Consider the following 9,266-nt stretch of genomic DNA (forward strand, 5'->3'; position numbering starts at 1 on the left):
CTCTGTTCTGAACTCTTAGCCAACCTGTCACGTGTCTGTGCTCATGACCTGGTCCCTCCCTCCTGAGATCAGCCTTGGCTTTGGGGGAAAAAACCTGGTTAGGGCAGAGCCCAGGGCCTAAGGGGGTGGGTGAGGACATTGGGAACATAAAGGAATGGGAACCCTGTAAACAGTCATCCCACGGCCTGACTGGTGGCCAGTGGAGGAAGGGAGGAATGCAATGAGATCAGATGGGATTTTCTTGCCTGAACACAGGACAGAGCGAGAGCAAGGGTTGAGGGGATGAAGACAATGGGAGGCCAGGGGAGAGCTCCATTGGCTATAGAGAGCCCACGTTCTCCAGAGAGATAGCAGAGCAGGCTGGCTGCTGACCAGTGCTTCCAAGCAGGTTAGGAGAAAGGTCAAAGTGATTCCCATGGACGTCGGGACCACACGGCGGGACCCTGTGGCCCTGGCACTACCTCCCCTTTCAGGTTATGGTGTTCCTCTGCTGGGCTACCGTGGTTTGAGAACGAGCCCCTGAGCAGGTCTTCAAATTCGGTCGGTACTCACAGATGGGGACTCTGAGGCCCAGAGAAGCGCAGCGACTTGCCCTGTGTCACAGAGCACCAACGCACTCTGAGTAGCTAGAACTCTGCATGCATCCAAGCGGACTGGGCCCTGGACTGTGAAAACCATTGAAGGGACACCTCATCGAACAAGCTGCTTCCCCTTTGGAAGAGCCAAACAGCCCTGCCCTGAGTCTCTTGGGCCCTCTGCCAAGCCAGGCCTCACCCAGGCCTCACTGCCTGCCAGCAGAGGACCTGCTGGCTTCTCGCCCTGTTTTGCACAGCATGAGTGGCAGGGTAGGCCCACAGATCTAGTCCAGGATGGGCAGGAATCGCTAGGATGGGCAGTCTGAGTGAAAGAAGACTCCCTCTAAAATACATCACCCAAGTTTGAAGGGAGGTGCGGTATGTTCTGTGTTAAGTACAGGAAATGCCACCTGAGAGATCAGAACTCACATTCATCCTGGAAGTCTGCCTACAGCTGCTCTATGGTCAAGCTGTGAATTGCTTTTCAGGACCCAGGAAATTCCTTCACCAAAGAGTTGCCACTTTGGCCTTAGGCTGAACCTCCTCGGTGTAAGTTGTTTACCCTGCTCCCCATATCACAGCACCTTCCTATCAAAGGGCTTGCCAAGGCTGGCTCCCCAACACTGGAAGAGCCTGAAGAGGGCCCTTATTCTTCTCCCCACCTCCTTCAGGCTTTCCTGTCTCCCCTACCTGTGGTACCTGGGGTCTCCTTCTGAGCTATGCTGGAGGCCCCAAGAACCAGCCAGAAGCTTGTTAGGCGAGGGTGCACGGAAATACCAAACCCTCCGGGACAGGATGGAACAGAGAGAAGGCTGACCCTTGGAAACTCCTTTGTGATCTGGCTCCTCCAGACTCACATGTCTTTCCCAGAGAACCCAAGAGAGACAGGAGCGAGGAGGAGCGAGGAGGAGCGAGGAGGCTCTCTCCCTTTTCTTGTCTTGTCCACACAGTCTCACTCCCTTGGGCTGCTGTCTCTTCTGCGTGCGCAGCCAACGCACTCAGCGCAGGCCTGCAGAGGCTTTCATTTTCTCCTGACTCTGGTTCCAGTTCACCACCAGCAGTTGGTGATGGACAGCAGTTGGATAATCACTGCTATCTTGTCTGTAACTAAACTTGAGGGGCAATGAAGAGTTGTGGGGAGCTCTACTTATGGTGAGGGTCAATTCCAATTTCTACTAATGTCCCTTTGAAACCCAAAGGAACTCTGCAAAGGAAGGAGGGAGTGGCAGTGGAGGAGGAGAGGAAAGCTGTGGGGGCAACAGGAGCGGCAGGGGGCACCCCCACTCCACCCCCCAGTTCCCTCACCTGTGCCTCTTCCTGTAATCACTTCTCAGCTTCCCCTTTTCACTACCCCTTTACGTTCCCTGTAGCCATACACATAAATAACTTGTTGATTCTTCTCCACCAGAGCAGTTCCCTCTAGACCTATTAGTGTTTGCATTGTTGCTGATTTTCTTCGCGGAGGCTGCAGATCTGCTCAGCCTGCTGCGTGGATTTTACAGCTGAAGGACTCCGTGGAAAAAGGATAGAGCAGGGTGAGGACGGCTCTCTGGGGTCCCTGGGTCATGCCCTGACACCACAGTGCCCCCTGCCTTCTCTTAAGCCCTGCAACTTGGCCCTTTTGAGAGCAGGAAGGGCCTCACACCCTAACCATGCAGAGGTGGGGCTGATTTCTGGGTCCCTCCGGTATGTTTCCTGCCCTGATCCTAGAGAGGAAGAGGACAGAAAAGGGCAAAGGATACTGTTCAAACGAAGATCACAACCCAAGAAGAGAAGAGAAACAGGTCACAGAATAATGCCGCTCAAGGCAGGAGGGAGACCCAGGCGCAGCTGGCTGGCCTCCCACGTCAGCAGCCAGTGAAATCATTTACCCTTTCTGGGATTCCTCACTTGCAGAAAGTCACATCCCTCTGAAGGAAGTAGCAGGGTTGAGGATATTTTTCAACATCCCATACCAGAACAGATACTTAATTGGCTGGGGTTTGACATTTTTTTTGTTTTGATATTACAGTTATACAAATAAAAATTTGGCATTGATAGAAAGAAAAAGTGCATTTTTCTCTAGACTTCCGTTGTCCCCGGTTCACCTTATTGTACATAGGCATACGCTCTACATTCATAGATGGCAAATATCACATATATTTGAATGCCAAGAGCTAAAACTGAAGGGAACAATCCTCTTCACCCCAGGAAGATGACCTTCCCTCTGAGAACTTGTGGGGTTAAATTACCCTTCAGCATAGCCCCTCCTCCTCCCACCCCAGAGAGGAGCTGTCCCTTCCTCCCACTCAGATAGGAGGAAACGTCCCCGGTTCTCAGCTAGAAAGTTTGGTGGCCCAAAGGCCAGCCTGTACCCTGGAGCTTTAGAACATACTTGCAACAACAATATGAAAGCTTAATAGACATATGTTGTAATTATAATAATGAGTTATAAATAAGCACCAAGAAGAATTCTAGAATGGCTGGTTAGGGACACACACAGGTGTCCCTGATGAGGATGACATAACCTCCGGTTAAGCCTGTTTTCTCCGCAGAGCAAGTAAAGTTCAGATCGTCTGTTTGGGAACTGTCACATGGAGATGTTTGTCCTGATAGGAAGTAAGGACTGGTTGTCAACAAGCATTGTGGGCGGAGAGGGGGAAGCCTGAAAACCAAGGTCCCCATAGAGCTGGGCCAGGGCCAAGGGCCTGGGATGCAGAACTGGGGGTGGGAAAAGTTGGGACATGGGAACTGAGAGCAGGGAAGGGGAAGCCCACCCCAGGGTGAAGTCTGACAAACGCAGATGTGTTGAGCCTGAGTCACAGAGCCCCAGCGGCTTTCTGGAAGTATAGGGCCCCTGAGGCTTTGGGGTGTCACCTCCTCGGGACTCAAACAGCAGGCAGCTTGGAATCAGAAGGAATGTGCTCATCAGGGTTGCGGGTGTGCTGTCAGGCAGCACCCTGCCCACAGCTCCTCAGGAGCACAGACACATCATCTTCTGCAAACTCTCCCTGCCCTGACTGCCCCATTTCAGCTAAAGGAACCAGCCTCACCACCCAGGCACTGACATGTCAAACCCCAGCCAATTAAGTATCTTTTCCAGAAGATGATACTTACTTTCACAATCTCTCTAGAATCAGTTCCTTCTTTTCCATTTCTACTGCCAAGTCCCAGCTTTCATTAGGTCTCACCTGGACGCTATCTAGTTTTCTGATTCCTCCCTCCCTTCTTTTTTGTCCCCTTCTGACCCAGCCATATCCTGCTGCCAGTCTGCCTTCTGCCTGCTCAGAAGCTTGTCAGAACTAAGTACTCTCTTTCCCACTTGCCAGTCCGAGCCCTCATCTGGCACGCTTCCGGGTTGATCTTTTGCAGTGTCCATTTTCTCTTCTTCTGGGAACTAGTTTTCGGATACAGTCTGAGGGGACTGCCTACTATGCCACCAGCCCTTCCCTGACCAAAAGGGATTTCCTCCCTTGAAGGTGAATCTCAAGCAGTGGTGACAGAACTACTGAGTGCAGATGGAACATATTTACCCTGATGACAGTGGTGTCATGAAGAAGCTGGCCTTTGGTTCCCATGTACCAACTTAAGACCCTGACGGGGACCTGGGTCCTGAAGTCACATCACTGATTCTGGGAGTGCCCGTATCCTCCCAAGGAAGTCCTCTCCTGCCAAAGTCGGCCAAGTTGTTGCTTGTAACCGAACAGGATCTTCTCACTGCTTCTTGAACTGTATCTCCTGTGCTACAACCAAAAGGGAAAACTCCCGACAAGTGCCATCACGGGTCACTCTCTGCGCTTGTTGGCTGCACACCTCCCCAGCCCACAGGCACTACTGGGCCTCCACCTGCTGCTTCAGGCTCCAACCTAGGGGCCTCTCCTGGACCCGCTGTGGAGACGACATCTACCTCCTTCAAACCTATACGCCGCTGGCGGCCCCTGCTGCCCTCCCTTGTAGACACTGGTAGACTTGTCTTAACCCTCTCCCCGAGGGCAGTGACTTGGTCACTGTCTCTTCCACACCACACAGCAGAGTTCCAAGCTCAGTAAACTCACTAGAGTCTGGGGGCTGACAACCCAAAAGACAATGGTAGGCCTGCTGGGCAAGGCAGACAGTGAATGACAAAGAGCATGGGGTGCGCCATCAGAATGACCTGAATTTGAATTTCAGGTCCTCCACTTACTAGCTGTCTGAGTTGGGGCAAGTTTCTAAAGTTCTCGAAGTGTCAGTGTTTCATCGACAAAATAGTGACAATAATGCCAGCCTCATGATGTCTCTGCTACGAGGGTTTGATGAGCTAGCGTGGGAGGGCGTCTCGCGTGGTGCCTGGCTAGGAGTGAAGTACTCAGCGCACAGCAGCCACTATTCCAGCTACTGTGACTCCTGGATTAGCAGGAGCTCCGTTAGAAGGTCGGAATCAGGAGTCCCGGGGCCTGCCGTGTGACCTGCCTTATAAATCCCCCGAAAAATAACAGGTAGGAAATGTTTTGTAAGTTAAAAGCACAATGTAAGGAATTTCTTCTATTTTTATAAATTTCAAAGATTCTTAGGCATCCTGTCCAGTGTGCAGCCACAGCAGCACTTCTCTTGCAGGCACCTCAGACTGCCTGGCCTGCGGTACAAGGACAGGGCAGACGAAGGCCTAGTTCAGTGTCTGCTTCCTCACATCCACGCCCCTATTCCAAAGCCCCAAATCTTAAATGCCCTGCTTTTGTGCGGCCTTCCCTCAAATAACCATGGGTCAATATCTGCTATGTAGTTAAAGTGGGACTGGAAATTCAGGTACCACAAATCACCCCTACCATTAACCTAGCCAACACCGGGCAGCATGAGAATAAAAGGAAAAACGCCAATCCAGTACAGCTGCCAGAATAAGACGGGGTGACGCCCTGGCTCGTGTGGCTCAGTGGATTGAGTGCCAGCCTGCGAATACCAAAGGGTTGCTGGTTCGATTCCCAGTCAGGGCACAGGCTTGGGTTCCAGGCCAGGTCCCCAGTAGGGGGTGCATGAGAGGCAAAAACACATTGATGTTTCTCTCCCTCTCTTTCTCCCTCCCTTTCATTCTCTAAAAATAAATAAATAAAAGCTTTTTGAAAGGAAGGAAGGAAGAAAGAAAGAAAAAGAAAGAAAGAAAGAAAGAAAGAAAGAAAGAAAGAAAGAAAGAAAGAAAGAAAGAAAGAAAGAAAGAAAGAAAGAAAGAAAGAAAAGGAGAGGAGAGGTGGAAAGACTGGGTGGGGACACAAGGTGGAAGGTAGCAAAACTCCTCTTAAGACTTTACATCTGGCCTGGATTAATCCCAAGCACTAGCAATGGCCCCAAACCAGGGATTCTCAAAGTGTTCTCTCCAAGGAGCTGGGCTGAAGTGCAAATTCTAGGCCCCACCCAGAGAGACTGAATCAGAAGACTACTGGAGTGGGGCCCAAAAATATGTGCCACAAATAGCGCTCCAGGGGATTCTGACACCTGATCAACTATAAGGAATCCTGTCCTAAACCTTTAATCATAAGACCCTCAAACATTTACTGAACACCTACCATGTGCTAAGGACCAAGCCAGGTTTTGTTAGTTCAAAAATGAGGACACATTTGAAGAACTTCCACAGTCTAGTAAGGGCCAAAATCAAGTGCACAATACACAAGCAGGATGTGGTATAGAACAAGGCAAAGGAAGCAGTTTCCCACCAGCCTCCCCACACCCCTGTCCCTCAGATCTTCTCTTGCCATGACTAGGGAAAAGAGAACACCCCCCCATGCTGTTCTCTTGGACTCCTCAACCACGTGTAGTTTTCTGAAAGAGTGATCCTTGCCCTGAGGTGTTTCTCAGGTCCAAAAGCTTGGCATGTGGAAAAATGCTCCCATGAGGCCACACCCCATGATTCCTAGGGGCTTAGAAACTGGCCCTATCTGGGGTTTGGGCTCAGAAAGTTCATAGAGAGCTGTGAGCATGCCACAGCACATCACGGCAATACATTCTTGGGCACAATCACTCCCACAGGCCCCTGGCAAGCTTGCACGCAAGTGTGTAGATGCAGACATAAACATACACAGAGACAGTTGGCCCCCTGGCCTCCCTTCCTCCAGTCTCAAGTTACAAGGTTAAAGGCATCCTATTCTCAGCCAAGGGGGAGGGATGAGAGGGGGTTGCTAAAGCAGGGAACCATCTGGTTCAGATCAAGATTGCTCATTCAGGACCCCAACACACTCCCAGAGCCTCCTGATGGCTCATAGATTTACCCTTTCTCCCTCCACTTCCTACTGGGAAACTGAGCACTGGGCTAGAAAGGGACAACCCAAAGGCAAATCTGCCGAAGGAAGACAAGAAGGCAAAAAACTGAATTATACAGACAGGTCTGTGCCACCTCACTGAGCCCCAGTTCCCTCTGTCCCTCAAATCCTAAACACTACAACTCAATTTGAAATCACCACCTGCCCCTACAGACACTGTGTCTTCTTCCACAAAGAGCTCAGGGCACCTGGCAGGCATCCTTTCCTGAACCGACAACCCCCTCTAAAGTTCGAAGCTGAAGCAAGATGAGGCCTAGGGGTGTGGTCTCCCAGGCTCCTCTTTTGCTGCCATCGCCACCAATGCCATCTCCAGCATAGGTGGTTCCCCCCATCTCAGAGGGACTTTGGAGCCTGCCAGGCACGATCAGAGGAAGGAACAGGGACTACCAACCAGCTTCTAGACAACTGTCCCAAAGACAAGAAGGGAGTATGAGTTACTGGCTAAGAATGACCGTTTTCCTGAACCCCTCTTGGCAGCTTTGGCTCAAAGAGGCTGCCAATTCCTTTCTGCCACCAGCACCTCTCTCCCCTCTCCCCTAACACTATCTTAGGCTGTTCTACAGAGCCTTACGCAGCTCTAAAGCAAGAGGCAAAATGAGAGATGGATGCAGTTGGTGAGAAATAGAAATGGAAAGGCTAACTTGAGCAAAGAAGCAATGGGTGGGTGACTCTGCAGGCAGAGAGGGCCAGAGGTGGGCTGTGGAAAGGACGAGGAGCAGGGGAACAGAAGTGATAGAAAACTAAAGGGGAGACTAAAGTGAGATCAGCCCAGAGCTGTAGCAGAGGCCCAGGAAGTTTGGTCCAGTCACAGAAAGACTGGAAGGAAGAAATACTCTTCCATTCTGAGGGATGGGTTTGGGCCAGCCCCCACAGGAATGGGGCATGGCATTGGCCAAGTTCCTGGCTTATGCTGTGCCTCAATTTCTCTAAAGTGAGAAGGCAGTCGAGCTATTAGGTGTTATCAGAGAGAACTGGGTTTTTGGGGGTGGCTAGCGGGGGATTGCCAGGAAGGGGAAAGAGGAGAGGTGCTGATGGTTGCAAAGACAGCCTCTGACCAGGAAAAGCGGGGCAGGGGTCTCCAGACAGGGCAGAGGCCAGGAACGGCGGGGCTGGGGGTAGAACTAGGTAGTGGACTAGATAGAATCAGGACTGGGGCAGAGAGTGCTTCCCAGGGCTGGGCTGGGAGCTGCCACCAAGGAGTGGAACAGCCGCGCCTGGAGAGCTGGGAGCGGCTTGATGTGCAGAAGCAGAAGGCGGGGATGGAGATTGAGGCCATGCAAGCGGACCCGCTCCCGCATGGGGGAGCCCAGCGCCCCAACCCGGGGGAAGTTACTGGGGTGGACCGGGCCGGTCTGGGCCGCTGGGGCGAGACAGCTGCCCGCACAGAGAGGGTTTGGAGCACCGTGGGGCCCGGGGCGTCCCGCATCCCGCCCGCCCTCATCCCGCCCGCGCACCTCAGTCGGCGCTGGGCGCCGCGCGGGCCATGCTCGCTGCTCCTGCCGCCGCCTCCGCCCAGGCAGAAAGCCACCGCTGCCGCCGCTGCAGCCGCCGCCGACGTCCGGACCCGTTAGCTTCGCCGATCCCTGGTTCGCCCGCAGCGGGCCAGTCCCGCCCTTGCCGGCCCTGCCCTACCGGAGCGAGCAGCTGCCGCCGCCTCAGCCCGGCCCCTCCCCCCACCCCTGCCCGGCTCGAAGGGAAGGGTGGGGGAAAGGGGGCCGGCTGCCCCCTCCCCATTTACATCCTCTGGTCTCTCCCCTCCCTCCTCCTCCCGCGCGCGCACGGGCATGCTGGGATGTGGAGTCCAGCTGCCGCTGAGTCAATAGCGGGTGCCTCGCATCCAGGACTACTACTCCCAAAAGGCAATGCTCCTGAGCCCCAGGGATTGTGGGCTTTGTAGTTCGGCCCGGGCTCTGGGGGTCTACCGCTCGTTAGGGGATTGGAGGGGGCGGGGGGATGGGAAATCGGTTCCCAGAAGGCCAGGCTCCCAGCACATGATGTGGGGATGTTTGGGGCTCCGGGCCGGGTTGAATACCTGGATTCCCAGGAGGTGCGAACTAGCCTAGGATGTCTCTGAGACACGGCCGTGGCCAGCTGCAACCGAGCCCGTCTGGAGGAGATGCCTCTGTCCCGTGAACCGCACCCCGGGTACCGTTTCCACTCGCGCTCGCGAAGAGCTATGATCTGAGGCTAGCTTGGCTTCCTTCCTGGGCTCTGTCAGCCGGATCTGCGGTTGGGCTGCTGCGTCCAGGCCCGAGGAGAGAGCGCTCCGGGAGCTACGTGGGCGTGGGGTTTTACCCACCTGGGAACGGGGCCCGAGGGTCTGCCGGTTTGCTGGAGCGGTCATCCGCTGGGGCACTTTCTCATTCCATTCCTATCTCTTTTTCTGTAGTGCAAACATTTTCAATATTTTTCCATGTTTTCTCCTTTC

The 9,266-nt window shown here is 53.4% G+C and overlaps 1 protein-coding gene across 1 annotated transcript in view; it reads right to left on the reverse strand.

Annotated features, from left to right (window-relative positions):
- Positions 1–8,493, reverse strand: part of ST3GAL2 (ST3 beta-galactoside alpha-2,3-sialyltransferase 2) — a 42,661-nt gene extending 34,168 nt beyond the window's left edge. Inside the window, exon 1 of the mRNA XM_054579201.1 lies at positions 8,293–8,493. The gene's annotated coding sequence lies outside the window, so the exon portion shown is untranslated. The remainder of the gene's footprint in view (positions 1–8,292) is intronic.
- Positions 8,494–9,266: the final 773 nt, after the last annotated feature.

Source organism: Pteronotus mesoamericanus, unplaced genomic scaffold (genome assembly GCF_021234165.1).
Source record: "Pteronotus mesoamericanus isolate MK-2021 breed Mesoamerican mustached bat unplaced genomic scaffold, CSHL_Meso_final contig_52, whole genome shotgun sequence".
Taxonomy (NCBI): Eukaryota; Metazoa; Chordata; class Mammalia; order Chiroptera; family Mormoopidae; genus Pteronotus; species Pteronotus mesoamericanus.